The sequence below is a fragment of the Equus caballus genome, chromosome 2, assembly GCF_041296265.1.
Source record: "Equus caballus isolate H_3958 breed thoroughbred chromosome 2, TB-T2T, whole genome shotgun sequence".
NCBI classification, from domain to species: Eukaryota; Metazoa; Chordata; class Mammalia; order Perissodactyla; family Equidae; genus Equus; species Equus caballus.
The window spans coordinates 91,498,921-91,516,776 of NC_091685.1; the positions used below are offsets into that span (position 1 = coordinate 91,498,921).

The window sequence follows — 17,856 nt, forward strand, 5'->3', positions numbered from 1 at the left end:
ATTTGCTGATATTTTCTCTTTTATTTCTCATGCTTGTTGTGTCATACCTAAGAAATCTTTGCCAAACTCAAGGTCACTAAGATCTTTCCCAATATTTTCTTTGAGAAATTCTATAGTTTTAGATCTTACATTTAATCTATTTTGAGTTAATTTTTGTAAATGGTATGAAGTAAGAGTCAAGGTTAATTTTTTTTCACATATGGCTATCCAATAATTTCAGCACTTTTTGTTGAAATAATTTTTCATTTCTAATTGAATTGTCGTAATGCTTTGTTGAAAATGAATTCACCATATATGTGTGGAGATATTTCTGAATTTTATTCTACTCCTTTGATTTACTTGTCTCTCTTAAAATATCACATTATTTTGATTACTGCTGCACTAGAAGTCTTCAAATCAAGTAGTGTGGATATCTTCCAAATTCTTATTCTTTTTCAGTTTTCTTTGCTATTTTAAGTACTTCGATTTCCCATATAAATGTAGGAATAGACTTGTCAATTTCTACAGAAAAGCCTGCTTTGATTTTGATTGGGATTGCATTGAAGCTATAGATCAATTTGGCGAGAATCAATGTCTTATAGACTGAGTCTTCCAATCCATAAATATGATGTATTTCTCTGTTTCCTTAAGTCTTTAATTTCTCTCAGGACTTTATTATAGTTTTCAGTGTTCAAGTCATACACATCTCTTTTCAGATTTATCCCTACATAGTTCACATTTTGATGTTATTGTAAATGATATATATTTTAATATCACTTTGGTTGCTTATTGCTATTACTTTGAAATATAGCTGATTTGCATATTGGCTTCATACATTACAACCTTGTTAAACTCGCTTATTAGTTTTAGTAGCTTTTTTGTAACTTGTGTAGGATTTTACACATAATTGATTATGTTGTTTATGAATAAAAGTTTAGTTTTTCCCTCAAAGTTATGTAACTTTTTTGTTTCTTTTTCTTGCCTTATTGCTCTGACTGGAATCTCCAACGTGCTTAATAGAAATAATGGTAGTGGATATCCTTGCCTTCTCATCTTCTTTAGGGGAAAAACCTTCTGTATGATGTTAGCTGTGGAGTTTTTGTAGATGCCCTTTAGCAATTTGAGGTTGTTCAATTCTGTTTTTAGTTTCCTGAGGGATTTTTTTTTTTTTTAAATGAGGAATGGAGGCGGGATTGTGTAAAATGCTTTTTCTATATCTAGTGAGGTGATCATATTATTTTTTCTCATTAGTCTATTAATATGGTGAATTACATTGACTGAGTTTTAAAATTATTATTATTTTATTGAGGTCACAATGGTGTATAACATGTAATTTCAGGTGTACGTTATTATTTATCATTTTCTGTAGAGACTGCATTGTGCTTATCACCAATAGTCTAATTTGTATCCGTCACCATATATATATATGCCCTTTTCCCCACCCCTGAAACCCCCTTCCCCTCTGGTAACCACTAATCTAACAAACCATGTGTTTCTCTTCCACATGTGAATGAAATCATGCAGTGTTTGTCTTTCTTCGTCTGACTTATCTTGCTTAACATCATACCCTCAAGGTCCCTCCATGCTGTTGCAAGTGGGACGATTTTGTCTTTTTTATGGCTGAGTAGTATTCCTTTGTATATATATATACCACATCTTCTTTATCCATTCATCATTTGATGGGCACTTGGGTTGCTTCCATGTCTTGGCTATTGTGAGTAATGATGCAATGAACATAGGGGTGCATAAATCTCTCTGGATCATTGATTTCAAGTTCTTTGGATAAATATCCAGTAGTGGGATAGCTGGATTATATGGTATTTCTATTTTTAATTTTTTGAGAAATCTCCATACTGTTTTCCATAGTGGCCGCACCAGTTTGCATTCCCACCAGCAGTGTATGAGGGTTCCCTTTTCTCCACATCCTCTCCAACATTTGTTGTCTTTTGTCTTGGTAATTATAGCCATTCTGACAAGTATAGTTTGTAGTTTTGGTTTGCATTTCACTAATAATTAGTGATATTGGATATCTCTTCATGTGCCTGTTGGCCATCTGTATATGCTCTTTGGAAAAATGTCTGTTCATATTCTCTGCTCATTTTTTGATCAGGTTGTTTGTTTTTTTGTTGCACAGTTGTATGAGCCCTTTTGGATATTAACCCCTTGCTGGATATATGATTTGCAAATATTTTCTCCAGTTGGTGGGTTGTCTTTTCGTTTTGTTTTTGATTTCCTTTGCCTTGCAGAAGCTTTTTAGTCTGATGTAGTCCCATTTGTTTATTTTTTCTTTTGTATCCCTTGCCTTAGTAGACATGGTATTTGAAAAGATGCTGCTATGACCCCTGTCAAAGAGTGTACTGCCTATATTTTCTTCTAGGAGTTCTATGGTTTCAGGTCTTACATTCAACTCTTTAATCCATTTTGAGTTAATTTTTGTGTATGGTACAAGACAATGGTCTACTTTCATTCTTTTGCATGTGCTGTTCAGTTTTCCGAACACCATTTATTGAAGAGACTTTCCTTTCTCCGTTGTATGTTCTTGGTTCCTTTGTTGAAGATGAACTGTTCATAGATGTGTGGTTTTATTTCTGGGCTTTCAATTGTGTTCCACTGATCTGTGTGTCTGTTTTTGTGTCAGTACCTAGCTGTTTTGATTACTGTAGGTTTATAGCACATTTTGAAGTCAGGCATTGTGATGCCTTCAGCTTTGTTCTTTTTTCTCAGGATTACTTTGGCTACTTGAGGTCTTCTGTTGTTCCATATAAATTTTGGGATTCTTGTTCTATTTCTCAGAAGAATGTCATGGGGATTCTGAATGTGATTGCATTACATCTGTAGATTGCTTTAGTTAACATGGACATTTTAACTATGTTTATTCTTCCAACCCATGAGCATGGAATATCTTTCCATTTCTTTATATATTCTTCATTTCTTTCAATAATGTCTTATAGTTTTCAGTGTATTGGTCTTTCACCTCTTTGGTTAAATTTATTCCTAGATATTTTATTCTTTTGGTTACGATTGTAAATGGGATTCTATTCTTGACTTCTCTTTCTGCTAGTTTGTTATTAGTGTGTAGAAATGCAACTGATTTTTACCAGTTGATTTTGTACTCTGCAACTTTGCTGTAGTTGTTGATTATTTCTAATAGTTTTCTGATGGATTCTTTATCATTTCCTATATGTAGAATCATGTCATCTGCAAACTGTGAGAACTTCATTTCTTCCTTTCCATTTTTGATTCCTTTTATTTCTTTTTCTTGCCTAATTACTCTTGGAAAAACCTTGAGCACTATATTGAATAAGAGTGGCAAGAGTGGGCAACCTTGTCTTGTTCCTGTTCTCAGAGGGATGGCTTTCAGTTTTTCCCTGTTGCAGATGATATTGGCTGTGCATTTGTCATATATGGCCTTTATTATGTTGAGGTCCTTTCCTTCTATACCCATTTTTTTGAGTTGTTTATTTTTAATCATAAATGGATATTGGATCTTGTCAAATGCTTTCTCTGCATCTATTGAGATGATTGTGTGATTTTTATTCCTCATTCTGTTAATGTGGTGTATCACATTGATTTATTTGATACCATCTGTGCATTTCTGGTGTAAATCCCACTTGATCATGATGTATGATCCTTTTAATGTATTACTGGATTCACTTTGCCAGAATTTTGTTGAGGATTTTTGCACCTATGTTCATCAGTGATATTGGTCTGTGGTTTTCCTTCTTTGTGTTGTCCTTGTCTGGTTTTGGTATCAGGGTAATGAGTTAAGAAGCATCCCTTCTTCTTCAATTTTTTGGAATAGTTTATGAATGATAGATATTAAATCTTCTTTGAATGTTTGGTAGACTTCTCCAGAGAAGCTATCTGGTCCTTTGTCCTGGACTTTTGTTTTTTGGGAGGTTTTTGATTACTGTTTCAATCTCTTTAGTTGTGATTGGTCTATTCAGATTCTCTATTTCTTTTTGATTCAGTTTTTGGAGGTTGTATGGATCTGAGAATTCATCCATATCATCTAAGTTATCCGATTTGTGGGCATATAGTTTTTCATAGTATTCTCTTATAGTCCTTTGTATTTCTGTAGTATCTGTTGTAATATCTCCTCTTTCATTTCTGATTTTATTTTTGAGCCTGCTCTCTTGTTTACTTGGGGAGTCTGGCTAGGGGTTTGTCAATTTTATCTTGTCAAAGAACCAGCTCTTAGTTTCATTAATCCTTTCTACTGTGTTTTTAGTCTCTATATCATTTATTTCTTCTCTAATTTTTATCATTTCTCTCCTTCTGCTGACTTTGGGCTTTGTTTATTCTTCTTTTTCTAGTTCTGTTGGTGCAGTTTAAGATTATTTATTTGAGATTTTTCTTGTTTGTTGAAGTGGACCTGTATTGCTATAAATTTCCCTCTTATAACTGCTTTTGCTGCATCCCATATGAGTTGGTATGTTGTATTTTCATTTTCATTTTTCCCCAAGTATTTTTTAATTTCTCCTTTGATTTCTTCATTGATCTAATGGTTGTTCAGTAGCATGTTGTTTAGTCTCCACGTATTTCTGACTTTCTCAACTTTTCCTTGTAGTTGATTTCTAGTTTCATAGCATTGTGGTTGAAAAAGATGCTTGACATGATTTCAATCTTTTTAAATTTATTGAGGTTTGCCTCGTTTCCCAACATATGGTCTATTTTTGAGAATGTTCCATGTGCACTTGAGAAGAATGTGTATTCTGCTGGTTTTGGATGTAATGCTCTCTATATATCTACTAAGTACATCTGATCAAGTGTTCCATTGAAATCTACTATTTTCTTCTCGACTTTCTGTCTGGATGATCTACCCATTGATGTAAGTGTGGTGTTGAGGTCTCCTACTATTATTGTGTTGCTGTTAATTTCTCCCTTTAAGTCTGTTAATAGTCATTTAATATACTTATGTACACCTTGCTAGGTGCATATATATTCATAAGTGTTATGTCCTCTTGGTGGAAAGTCCCTTTTATCATTATATACTGCCCTTCTTTGTTTCTCGTTGTCTTTATTATCTTGAAATCTTCTTTGTCTGATATAAGTATAGCAACGTATGCTTTCTTTTGTTTGCCAATTTGCTTGGAATATCATCTTCAACCCCTTCATTCTGAGCCTGTGTTTGTCTTTAGAGCTGAGATATGTTTCCTGGAGGCAACATATTGTTGTGTCTTGTTTTTTGATCCATGCAGCTACTCTGTGTCTCTTGATTGGAGACTTAAATCCATTTACATTTACAGTGATTATTGATACATGAGGGCTCAATACTTCCACTTTATCTCTTGTTTTCCAGCTGCTCTGTGTTTCCATTGCTTCTCTTCCTTTGAATTTCTTACTGTCATTTCATTTTGGTGGTTTTCTGTGGAGGTTTTCTCTTTTGTTAATGAATTGTGAGACTCTGCTCTGATCTTTTGATTGGTGGTTATGTGAGGTTTGTATAAAAGATCTCGTAGATGAAATAGTCCATTTTCTGATAGCCTCTTATCTCCATTAGCCTAAGCAGGTTCCATCCCTTTCCTCTTCCTTTTCTGAGTTATTTTTGTTACAAATTATTCTCTTTTGTGTTGTGAGTTTGTGACAAAGTTGAAGTGTTTATAATTACTTTTGATGCTTTCCTTCTCTTTATCTTTTAAGTTATAATTAAGTATTTATTTCCCTTTCTGAAAGAGAGCTGAAGTTTTCTGATTTTATCTATTTATCTCCTTACTCAGAGCTTTGTTGACTGTTGCCTTTCTCTTTCCAGGGTAAAGCCATCTTTAATCATTTCTTGTAGGGGAGGTCCAGTGGTTATGAACTCCTTCAGTTTTTGTTTGTCTGGGAAAGCTTTTATTTCTCCATCTTATCTGAAAGATGGTTTCACTGGATAGAGCATTCTTGGCTGAAAGTTTTTGTCTTTCAGTATTTTGAATATGTCATTCCATTTTCTCCTAGCTTTTAAGGTTTCTGCTGAGAAATGAAAGTCTGATAAGAGTTTCTTCATAGATTATTTTCTTCTGCCTTGCTGCCCTTGATATTTTTTCTTTGTCAGTGACTTTCACCAGTTTTACTATTATATGCCTTGGAGAGGTTTTTAGCATTTATGTAATTAGGAGTTTTATTGGCTTCATGTATTCGTAAGTCCAGTTCTTTCCTCATGTTTGGGAAATTCTCAGCTATTATCTTTGAACAATCTCTCTGCTCCTATTTCCCTCTCTCCTCCCTCTGGAATCCTTATGTTGCTATAATCCTTATGTTGCTTTTCATAATTGAGTTGGATATTTCTTGAAGAATTCCTTCATTTAAAAAAAATCTTAGTTCTCTCTCCTCGTCCACTGAAGCATTTCTATATTTCTATCCTCTAAATCACTAATTCTTTCCTCCATAAAATAAACAATTTTCTAAGGATTCTAGATTATTTTTTACTTCATTAATTCTGTTCTTCATATCCAGAATTTCTGCTCAGTTTTTTTTTTATAATTTCAGTCTGTTTGGTGAAGTATTCCTTCTTCTCCTTAATTTTATTCCTGAGCTCACTGAACAGTCTTTCTGAGTTTTCTTGAAACTCGTTGAGTTTCTTTATGACAGCCACTTTGAATTCTCTGTCATTTAGATTGTAAATTTCTGTGACTCCGTGGTTGGTTTCTGGAGAATTGTCATTTTCCTTCTCATCTGAATTGTTGCTGTAGTTTCTCATAGTGTTAGATGAACTAATCTTTTTCTGCGGCATTTGTGGTGGTATCAGTTTGCAGATTCCAGCTGCTACCACTGGAGTGAAGCAGAAACTGTGTTTCTGATCACCCCCCATCTGCTGGAGGTTGTGGGGTACTATGGGCGCTTGCACCAGTTGGGAAGGCATTCACCTGGGTGTGTAGATCTGCCACTGTCTTTTCTTATGTTCATGCTGGCTGCTGTGCTTGGTGGGTGAGACAATAACATGCGTCTTCTGTCATTTATTTACTGATCAGTATGGCTAGTGGTTGATCAATTTGATTGATCTTCTCACAGATCCAGTTTTTGTGTTTTAAAAATTTTCTCTATGGTTTTCCTGTTTTGTTGATTTTTGATTCTCTTTTTATTTTTTCCTTTTTAATATTTACTTTAGATTCAATTATCTTTTCCCCTATAGTTTCTTAAGGTAGGAACTAAGTGTGCTGATTTGAGACTTTTCTTCTTTTCCAATATGAGCACTTAGTGCAATAAATTTCCCTCTAAGTGCTGTCTTAACTGAATCCCACACATTTTGATATGTTGTGCTTTTATTTTAATTCAATTTCAAAGTGGTCACCACTTTGAAAAGCACTCTAATTAGGCTTATATCTTCCACTCAGGCAACAAATGAAGGCATTTTGTTTTACCAATAATGTAAGCCAAAGTTATTGTATAGAAGCTGTATAATATGTGAGAGGATTGAGCAATGCAAGGGTGTGGGCTGTATCAGATACCTTTCATGTGACAACTCCGTTCTTTTGGACTTTCCCTCTTTCTAGAGTCTTTGGGAACATGTTGCACTGAGCTGTTGCAGCTACTAACTTCACAAGAGAAAAATATGACAGTGCTTTACCCTATGCCTATGTCATGTACCTTTCACCTTATACTCTGTGATGTCTTTGTTGCTACTGAGGTGTGAGACACTGCAGGACCCACTTAGTCCCTATGCATGTGAAACCCAGGGGTACAAGGGAGTCAATGTCAGTGGGGAAAAACTTTGATCAATGAAAGAGATGTTAACCAGTGGATAAATTTTTCTTCCTTTCTCTCTTTGGGTAGATTGTTTTGAGATAGTAATTTATACAGCCTATTGGAAGATGGTTACAGAAGATGGAACAATTCAAGAGGCTATGTAAGCTACCTGCATTTGCTTTCTCTCCTTCTTTGGTTCCCTTCCTCTTTCTCTCACTCCTGCTTCCCTGGGATTGTACTCCTTAATAAAGGAGTAGCATGTAGGCTTTTGCCTTAGATTCTATTTTCTGAGAAACTCAGACAAAAGCAGAAAGCAATTGATAAATGATAAATCAGCACTTGATATTATTTTCAATTAGTTTTACTCAAAAATTATTTGATGTTCCTCAAGGTCTACTACAATTGAGAAAATCAAGATAAGGTTATGCAAAGTTATGGCTAAGTTTTAATTTAGCCAGTGTTGGAGGAAGTCATAGAGAGGACATGACCATCAGTTGGCCCTCAAGCTGGACTTGGGCAATCAGAGGATCCTCACCCTCTCCCCATCCTTGGAAAGTATGTTTCACCCACCGTTGCCACACCAGGAGCAGTTTCAAGGATGTGGCCCTGAGAGAGTAAGGTGTTGTTGACACTGTCTGGACAGTATACATGACTGAACCCAGTTAAGGCCTCTATATAAACTTTTAAGATTCTAGCAGGTGGGTGTAGAGACCTACTCATCTTGTAGCCTGCCCAAGACAAGCCTCATAATTAAGTTTGCTTGATTATTAAACCTGTTACCTACCTATCTGGAGGGGCCTACCTCTTTCTTCCATCTCTTCTTGCCCTCTGTGTACAGGAGCCAGTTTGGGAACCAACAGCTAGTGTAACTCTTCTGAAACTGAACCATTGTTGCAAGTTTTTTTTTTTTCTACTCAGTATTGATTCAACAGTTGTTTTCCTCTGATGATTATATTTCCCTCTTAAGTATAATGTTTTGCATTTTGCATTTGGGTATCTGGCATGTGGGAGCTGCTGAGGCTTTCAAAATTGCTTTGAGGGATTAGAGCCCTTGTAGTTTGATACATAAATTGCACTGTCTGAAAGGTAAATACTCACTGTCTGATCTTGCCTCTGTGGTAACCTCTACTTTTAGAAAATCCGCCTTTCTCTTTAACCACCCCCATGTCAATGTCCTTCACTTTGCTCTGAGCTACTTTTATTGGTATTGGAAGAAGGTAAGAGGAAATATTTATGCTATGAATAATCTCTGTGGAAAATCATATATTGTCATGTGTCAACTAATGTATCCTTCATTTGATTTTTTTTGTGGTTATTAAGCTTCTTTATGGGTTTGGTTATTTGCTTCTTATTCTTTGCTCAGTGACTAATATAGATGTAAATCTCTGTCTACTGGTCAATTCTTCTGTTGACAACAAGAGCTGAGATTTCATAAAGGGCGACTATGGCTAATCTGGTATCTGAGAAGAATAAAGCATTGAGGGGGTGGTATAAATATGTTTTATACTACCTTTCATTACAAAATTAAGAAATGATGCATGATGCAAAATGTGAGAAATTGGAAAAATAGAAGACAACATCATCAAAAGCTCAACAGAAAAGAATCACTGTTGGCATTTGGATGTTTTCCTTTTAATCGTTTTGCTGAGCATATTATTTTTACATGACTATCATCACACAAAATTAAATATATGTCAATGTTTTCAAGAATATATTTTCTGACTTAAAGAGTAGTATATGCTTGGAGTAGCAAATTTGGAAAATAAGACATTTTTGATAAAAAAGAAAATTAACATTATTGTGAATCTTATCACCTGAAAACAATAAATTTCAATATTTAACTTATTTCTTTATAATTTTTTTACATGCAAAACATGATTCAAAAATAAGCATTTCTTAAAAGTTCTAATAATAGTCTGGATAAGAAATATCAAAAACTTTACATAATAGCTTTCATAAATCTGAGTTATCTAAACTTTAACAAAAGTAAATTTAATTTGTTTTATCCTTACTTATTATAAATGCTAAGCTGTAAGGGCAATTAATTACAGTCAGGTTGATGGGCAAAAAACCAACTTATGTCTGTTAACTCCCTAATATTGTCAATATCAAGTAAAGGATTAGAACACCTGGCATTTACCAGAAAGAAAATACATTAATTTTAAAATTCCCAAAGGAAACTTGAGGAGTTAATGTTCAATTCCACAAGAATAAAAAGCTGAATTAATAATAATACAGTCAAGCTGGTTGATGCAGAGCTAGAAATAGGAACACAGCTACATCATAGAACAGACAAACAGACAGACTTAATGACTGACAGACATATATATATGTACATATATTCCTGTATAGACTGAAGACAAAACTGGCTTAAAATGACTGCCTGGAGAATCTGTTAAGATAGTTCAGGTCTTATGTACACTTGAATGCACAGGCTGGTTTGAAGCAAGCTGTGCTAATTTTATTGTGAATGTTAGTTCCTTAAAAGAAAATATATTTGACTTTCTACTAGTTTGCAGTCTTTTGCTTATCATGCATTTTCTACCAGGGATCCAGGTTAGAGCAATACTTTTCATTATTGGGAAGTTCTAAATCTTTAGTAATCATGCGATTCCTTCAGGCATTGGCAATCATACTTTCCACTAAAAGGGACTCGAATACTCCCCCTTTGCATCTTTGTTGAAACCTTCTAAATAACATTATTGTGAGAGCCAAACATGCTGCAGAGGTATTTTAGTTAAGTTTTCAGTAAGAATGTCTTCACAGATGTTACATTTGCCTATAAAGACAGGTTTATGAGGATATAATTTTTAAATTAAACTTTTCTATATTAAGATAATTGTAAATTCACATGGAGAGATTCTATTACTGAAGACAGTTTACCTAGATTTCCCCAATGCTCACATGTTGCAATAGAACAACATCACAAGTAAGATACTGAGATTGATAAAATGCACCAATTCTATTGATATCCTTAGATTTATTTGTTCTCCTTTGTGTATGTGTGTGTGTTTAGTTCTACGTAATATTATCACATGTGTAGGTTTGTGTATCCACTACTACACAGCAGTCAAGATGAAAACATATCACCACAAGGATCTCTCACATTGCATTTTTCTAGCCAAGTTCACCTCCCTTCCACCCCTACTCTCCCCCACTCCCCAATCACTGGCAACCACTAATCTGTTCTTTTTTCCTAAAATTTTGTCATTTCAAGAATATTACATATAATAGTTACAGATTCACAAGAAGTCACAAAGGTAGTACAGAGCAGTCACATGCACATTTTAATTAAATATATAGGACAATATCAAACCCACGAAATTGACATTTTACAAATGTGTATAGCTCTATGCCATTTTATTACATGTGTAGATTTGTGCAAACACTACTCCTGATTATGGTTGAGTTTTGTAAAAAACTTTTGAAGGAATGTGAAATAGCTATGGAGAAAAATCCAATACATATTTAAAAGTGTTGTGGTGGTTTTAAGTAGGTCCACAAATTCTTTGATACTCCTCCCTTCGAGAGGTGGAGCCGAATTCCCATCCTATTGAATGTGGGCTGTACTTACTGGCCCACTTCTACCAAAAAGAATTAAGTGGGATTGAGAATATGCAAATTCAGAAACGAGGTCAGAAAGGGCACCACTATCTTGGAATACTCACTCTGGTGGAAGTTAGCTACCATCTTGTGAGCAGCCATATGAAGATGCCCAGATGGTCAGGAACCAAGGCTTCCTGCAAAAAGCCCCATGTGGTTAAGCCTTCTTGGAAGTGAATCCTCCAACATCAGTCAAGCTTTCTAATATGGCTTTGGCTCATATCTTGACTGTAAAGTCATGAGAGAACCTAAGCCACAATTGCTCAGCCAAGTTACTCCCAGATTCCTGAACCCCAAAATGTTGTGAGATAATAAATATTTGTTGTCTTAAGCCACTAAACTTTGCATTAATTTGTTATACAGCAATATATAACTAATCCAAATATCAATATTTAGGAAGGCATATAAAATACATTAGAAAATCAGGAGACTATATTTACCATGACTGAAAAATCCTACAGATTACCTTTGCTTTTATAATTATAACAGCATAATGAGCATAAAACAATTAATTAAGGCCAAGAGACAGATCACTGAATTGCCTAAATATGAAGGATGTTTGTTTTGCTTTGTCTAATTGGGGTAGAGGAGAACCCAAGGCGTGGGACTTTCTGAGTTTCTCCATCTTCCCCTCCCACACACTTCTTTGCCTTTTTTTTCCCCTGAGGCTGCTGGCTATATGATTCCTTTTGTGAGGTTTTTTGCAATGCTTGACCTTGATCATGCATGGAGGCGTCCCAAAACCTTTGTGCTGTGATATGTCACAAAATAATCACTCAATGGCCAATATCCATAATGATTCAGTGTTAGAATTTGAAGCCAACCTGGCATGTCCTTTTTTTCCCTTAATTGAAATATATTTGACACATAAAATTTTGTAAATTTAAGGTGTACAACATGTTAATTTTGGTACATTCATATATTGTAATATAATTGCCATTGTAGGGATAATTAGCACTTCTATCACATTACATAATTATCTTTTCTTCTTAGTTGTTGTAATAATCAAGTTCTAGTCTTTCAGCAGATTTGATGATTACGACACAATATTGCTATCTATATTCACCATACTGTGCATTAGGTCTCTAGGGCCTGTTCATTACTCATTGTAAGTTTGTACTCTTAAACAACATCCATTCTATTCTCCCATCCTCTCCTTTGAATATATTATTTGCTCAGTGCTCCAACTTAGTTATACAAAAGAAACACAGAGAGAGTCTATGATTTGTAATATAAACCAAAGCTAGAACTAATCAGTCACTGTCAACCATCCTGTTTGGTTTCCACAGTATTTGTGCTTAACTATCCTATTATTATTTTTGTATCTATCTTTAACAATTATTTTTTGATTATAAATACACCATCTTTGAATCTTATGTTATCAGCCTATGTAATGGCTACAATGACATTAAAGCAATCACTGGCAGCTTCAAACTTTTTTATAAAGGTGCAAGGGGGAGGAGTGTGGCAATCTAGTGGGAACTGGGAGATGGGACATTTGTCTTGAAGCAACATTGGTAAAGTAATAAGAGATTAGGGGGTGGTGGTGTGATGGCTAAGCTTCCCTTTCTTCAAGCCACTTGTTGGCACTGCCATTGAAAGCAGTATTCTACCGTAGAAACTTTCTTTCTCCATCTCTTTTGTTGGCACCTTTCCCCCACCAGTCCCTTAACTGTTATTCATAAAGCAATGGTTCTCAAACTTTAGTCTGCATCAGAATCACCTGGTAGGTGTGTTAAAACAGATTTCTAGGCCCACCTTCAGCATTTCTGATGCAATAATTCTGGAGTGGGGTGTGAGAATTTTCATTTCCAGCAAGATCTCAGGTGGTGCTGATGCTGCTGTTCTGGAGACCATACTTAAGAGCCACTGTGCTGAAGTTCTATGCTTGAGTAGCAGTTGAGATCCTGAGGACACAGTGAAGACAGGAGTCAAGGCAGTAAAGGCTAAACTGCTTTGCATGAGGCAGTAAAAAGAGTATGTTGTTGCTCCTGAGAAAGAGGAAATGAGGAGGAGAGAGGAGGAGGAAGAGAAGTGGCATAAGCAAGACAGTCTGAGGCTGAGGGTCAAATAGAGATCAAGGCAGCTATTAATGATAACTGGTAGAGGAGTCCTCAGAGATCTTTGAAAATTCCTCCTCCAGATCTGGAAAAATCTTAAAATATGCCAAATTCAGTCATTTCCTAGCAAGATGTGGTGTGCGTGTGTGTGAGAGAGAATGAGAGAGAGAGAAGAGTTAGAGAGACAGCGAGATAGTGACAGAGAGAGAGAGAATGTGCATGTGCCGTGTGAGGAAATTAAGACAGATGCTGATTTCTGCTAAGAGTTGCTGCAGTTCAGAAGACACAGCATGTTTGAGATAGCAAAGTAATCAGCCAACTGAAGAAGCCATAGCTTGCAGCCACAGATGATCCATAACATGTTAGTCCCCTACATCCTACACCTCCCTCACTGGAATTTACAGTTATCTTGGAGAAGGATTAGGGCTTTCATAGAACATGAGAATGGGGCCTTGAATCAATCATACCCAATTCTCTAGGGGCCAGAGAGGCCTCAGCTAACACGTGGGTTACTTTTTCTTTCATTTCTTAACTGCTTTGTCTTTATCCTCAAGTCTTCCTTTCAGAAAAGTAGAGTGCAATACACTTCTTCAAATCGCAATCTCCAGAGGCTCCTGTTTGCCTCCTCATGAATTCTTTGGGTGTGATAGGGAGGTAGCAGCAACTTGCCACAGGATATTTTTATTAGGACCTCCAGATGAAGGGTGGAAATTCTCAAGCTTCTGGAAATGGAGGAGCCACTCCATCAGCCAGTATTTGAGGAAAATCCTTTTGGGGGAGACCAAGAGGACAAGGCTTTTCACAGTTCCATTCCAGCTGAGGGGAATAAGAGAGGTGTTCTGGGGCCTCATGAATATCAGGCCTACAACTTTCAGTCACAGTGTCTGTTGTGAGGAAATTCAGAAATTTAGGGGTTTATACCCTCCCTGCTATGATTTATCTTCAAATTCTCTTCATCCATAAAATTCTACAGGTGTGTGAGGAAAGGAAAGGAAGAAACAACTACCTTGAAATCTGAGGCAAATAGCGTTTCTTCCTGCCCCATCTTTATTAGTAACCCATGTGGTCTCCATGCTCATGCATTGTTCTATGAATTTGTTTGTCGGTTTCAGCACTGACTAGCTCAAAATGTTTTTAAGCCTCAGCGGAAGAAACAGCCAATTAAAGGATTTCATTTGAGGTTAATGGTACACTATGTGGTGCTAATTAGTGGTGTGGAGAGTGCTGTTTCTTAACATCTCGTTCACTCATATGACACTAAGCTGTGAAAAGTTGAAGAGATTAAACGTTGAAATCGTTTATGGTGGTGATAGTGTTAGTGGTGGTGAATCAGACTATTTTTGCGTTTGGAAATCTTGCATATAGGCTAGTGATCCCCATAGAACACTTTAGTTATTTTTTTCACTTTATTGAAGTATAATTGATAAATAAAAATTGTACATATTTAAGGTGTCCAACTTGATGTTTTGATGTACATGTACATTGTGAAATAATCACCACTAACAAACTAATTAACATATCCATCACCTCAGACAGTTACCACTTTTTTAGTTCAACTATGATGCAATCTCTTACACTGAGTTCCTGCTCAGAGTGAACGTCCTTACCAAGCACCAAGACTTAGTTCAAAGATGGAATCGTGGCATATTCTACCAGGTGGGAGCGCCTCATTCAAACCGCTGGAGCAAGGTGTTGTTTTTTTCTGCTCCTGGTACGTTTCACCCTCCCTTTTTCCTGCTGATTTCCATACTGCTTTCCCTCACTCTCATGGAGTCCCATCTGAGCATGTTTATGACTGTTCTCTACCCACAAAAGGGAAGGTGTGGGAGAGCTGGGCTCCACAGTGACCGTCAGTTCTAGGCATTGTACCAACACCAACAGAATCCCTATCTAGGCTTTCCCCAGAGGGTATGCAGTCTTTATTCAACAGACAATGAACAATGGAGAACAAGGATGATGGCCACTGGGGTTGCATAAGAGGTGCTGTTTTCATTGTTTATACTCTCTGGCACTTGCTCATGGATCCTTTATTCAGACATTATAGAACAAAACCGAAAAAGAACTCATGGAAGAAATGGTTCTTGAAAAAAAAATATGAATAAAAGCATTTCAGATAATTCTGCAAACTTGGGGGAAAATAAATTATTGGAGGAATATTGGCAGCTTACAGGATTCGTTGAAGTACTAAACAACTGAGTCTGGGAAGACACAGGAAATAGAGGCCTTGTCTTTATTCAGATTCTCAAATTCTTTGGATGGGAGAATTTGACTAGATAAGACAGAGTATGTTATCTCTACCTTGGTTCCAGCCATCCATGTTGCCAGGAGAGAGGACAAGGAGCACAGCCACTGTGATTGGGAGAATCCTAGTGAATTGGGCAGCCCCTCCCTCCCATATGTATGTATTATATGAGTCAAATATATATATATTGTACATATATACATTGTAGCTAGAAAACACTTCTATCATCTATCTATCTATCTGTCTGTGATCATCATCATCTATTTATCTATCGAGACTTTATTCTTTTAGAGCAGTTTTAGGTTTACAGCAAAATTGAGAAGAAGGTACAGAGATTTCCCATGTACCTCCCATCTCCACAAATGCATAGCCTCCCCTATTATCGACATCACTCCCCAGAATGATACATTGTGTTGTTTTGTTTTTTACCAAGGATGAATCTACATTGACACATCATTATCACCCAAAGTCCGTAGTTTATCTCAGTATTCACTCTTGGTGTTGTACATTCTATAGGTTTGGACAAACATGATGACATGTATTCATCATCAGAGTATCATACAGAGTATTTTCACTGCTCTAACACTCCTCTGTGCTCTGCCTATTCATTTCCTCTCCCCACTATCCCTGGCTACCACTGATCTTTTTATTTTCTCTATAGTTTTACCACTTACAGAATGTCATAGATTTGGAATCATACAGTATGTAACTTTTTCAGATTGACTTCTTTCACTTCGTAATGTGCAAGTTTCCTCTATGTATTTTCATGGCTTGATAGCTCAGTTCTTTTTAGGGCTGAGTAGTATTCCATTGTCTGGTTGTACCAGAGTTTATTTGTTCATTCACTTACTGAAGGATGTTTTGGTTACTTCCAAGTTTTGACAATTATGAATAAGCCTACTATAAACATGTGTGTAGGTTTTTGTACAGACATATGGTCAAATATATTTTTAATCAATCAAGTTAGTAGCTATTCAATGGAATGTGTCTAAACTTAGAGTCCTACCTTCATTATCTTGCTTGAAATATGCATAATATGTTCTAAACTAGGGTCAACACAAAGCATCCTCTAGTCCAGAGCAGTGGTTCTCAAACTGTGGTCCCCAGGCCATCAGCATAACATCATGGAGAACTTTTTAGAAATGCAAATTCTTTATTCCACTCTAGACTTAGTGAATTAAAAACTCAGGGTGAGATGAGGGATTGTGTTTTAATAAATACTCTAGATGATTCTGATACCTGCAAAAATTTAATGTGCATATGAATCACTTGGCAATGTTGTTAAAACGCATATTCATATTTAGTAGTTCTGGGGTAAGCCTGAAATTCTGCATTTCCTTTTTTCTTTTGAGGAAGATTATCCCTGAGCTAACATCTGTGGCCAATCCTCCTCTTTTTGCTGAGGAAGACTGGCCCTGAGCTGATATCCATGCCCATTTTCCTCCACTTTATATGAGGGACGCCTACCACAAGATGGCTTGACAAGTGATGTGTAAGTCTGCACCCGGGATCTCAACTGGCGAACTCCAGGCTGTCGAAGCTGAGCGTGTGAACTTAACTGCTGTGCCACCAGGCCAACCAAGAGATTCAGCATTTCTAACAAGCTTACAGGTGATCCCATTGCTACTGGTGTAGCGACCAAACTTTGAGTAGCAAGACACCAGAGAAATTGAAGGAGAAAACTTTATATCACTGCTGAAATTCTGTAGACAAAAGAGCTATGGAAAGCTTCTAATAATAAATTATTGTTACTGCCTTTGGATGATAATTATTTGCATAAATCTTCAGAAGGTGGTATATTTTTTAGGAGGAAGGGAACTCTTTAACTAGCAGGTCTGAAAATAGGGCTAGTTAAATATTTTATGTAGCAAGTCATCTTTAAGTCAAGCATGTAAATGCTCCACCATGTCTTAATTTCAACATGCAACAGCATGTAACAAGAGTGGAATCTATATCTCTAGCTATCCTTTATTTTGTCTTGCTCATGACAGAAATACTGCTTTCCACATCATTTCAAATGATAACTCAGAGCTTAATGCTAATGAAGTTGCCAAGTGGTGACCTAAAAGAAGTGAGAGCTTGGCCAGATGGCTCAAGTCACCGATTGTAACTGGTTGTCCCAGATTGATTATATCTAGTGTTTTTAGTCTCTAGCTATTAAGTGAATAATCTTGAAAGTTTTTGAGAATCTGGTCCAGTTTCCAGCAGTTTGTTATTAGTGCCACTCAAATCTGATTGCATTTGCTTGACAATGACTTAATGGTGGTGGGGAGAGACTATCTAACTAAGGTTTATGAATCTTCC

The 17,856-nt window shown here is 36.2% G+C and overlaps 1 long non-coding RNA gene across 1 annotated transcript; it reads left to right on the forward strand.

Moving 5' to 3' along the window:
* Positions 1–8,739: 8,739 nt before the first annotated feature.
* Positions 8,740–17,312, forward strand: LOC138923298 (uncharacterized). The gene is made up of 2 exons (XR_011436761.1): positions 8,740–8,864; positions 16,905–17,312. It is a non-coding gene; the product is annotated as an uncharacterized lncRNA (long non-coding RNA).
* The last annotated feature ends 544 nt before the right edge of the window (positions 17,313–17,856 follow it).